Raw genomic sequence first — 1,312 nt, 5'->3', positions numbered from 1 at the left:
TACTTGAATTGTGGAGGGGATGAAGGCCAGTCTTGGACAAATTTATCAAGAGGGTGACAAATTGACAATGAAGTCTAAAATAATCTCTCCAATTATGAACTGTTTCTTTCTTCACGTTTAAACTAGTCGATAATCTCATTGTTTTTGTTGGATCATCTGAATAATATTTCAACTTTTCATCCATAGGTAGTTTGAAGAATTCCCGTGCAATCTTTATCATCTTCTCCGTTGATTCTTCTGATATCCCATGGTTTACTACCTTATAAAAGCACAAACGCAGATACATTATGTTTATTGTTTTTTTCAAATGAGTGTCTAGTTAGACAGTTTACTGTTTATGTATATCATGTATTCGTGCTTTATTATCGATGAAATATTGAGGCATGCATTATTTATTTCATCAAATATATAACATGCACAACACCATGCATTGGTGGGCTGGCTGGCTTCATCGATGATAATTACCTACGATTATGCTCAAGTGCAGTCATATCAAAGACTTGATCAGTGTTTATTACTGGCCATGACCAAAGGACAACGGACATGATTATACAAGGGAGAAGTAAAAGAAGATATTTCCCTGCCTGCGCCATGTTTCTTAAGAATTTGAAATGAAATTTCTAGAGGAAAACACTTGCTGATATAGAAGGAAATAATAGTTGAGATGATACCTGGGAGAACCCAAAAACTCTGCAGGCTTCGCCAATACAGTGAATAAGCTGGGCGCGGCTAGTGCAACATAAGTCGATGATGGGTATGTCCTTGCAGATAATCACTTTAGAGAGGTTGGGTCTCTCAGATTCGGGTCTAATATAATTTTCAGGTAAACTGGAATATTGGACTCCGGAAGAAATAAGTTTCGTGTCCATGGATTTCTTCTTACGGAGTTAAATGAGAAACTCAATATGAATTCTACAGCTATAGAGAGACAGATGGAGAATTGTAAGGAAGAAGAAAGAAACTAAGTATTAAACACTGGGTGGCTAAGATTGTAAATAAGCAAAGAATAGGTTGACGAGCCGTTGACGCAGCCAATGAAAGCTAGAGTCATTTTTTTTTCCGTCAGTCCTCCGTAACCACACTACGTGTTTTCCTGGGTCTTCTTAACCTGGTAAAGTTTGGGCCATATCCGCAATATACTTGGGGGCATATCCGAAATATTTGTGCCAACTGGATGAGAAGATAAGAGGTATTTAGAAGGGTGAAAGTACTAAGTTATCCTCACTATTAAAATTTAAAATCATTCTACCTTATCGGGTATTTTTTATCAACTTATTTCTCTTAATTAGGTTTCGATCATACATTCAAAATT

General features: G+C 36.5%; 1 pseudogene; it reads right to left on the bottom strand.

Annotated features, from left to right (window-relative positions):
- Positions 1-8: 8 nt before the first annotated feature.
- Positions 9-1,200, bottom strand: LOC113346153 (annotated as a pseudogene).
- Positions 1,201-1,312: the final 112 nt, after the last annotated feature.

This window comes from Papaver somniferum, unplaced genomic scaffold (genome assembly GCF_003573695.1).
Source record: "Papaver somniferum cultivar HN1 unplaced genomic scaffold, ASM357369v1 unplaced-scaffold_9473, whole genome shotgun sequence".
Lineage (NCBI taxonomy): Eukaryota > Viridiplantae > Streptophyta > Magnoliopsida > Ranunculales > Papaveraceae > Papaver > Papaver somniferum.
This window is presented reverse-complemented; position numbering and strand designations above follow the sequence as displayed.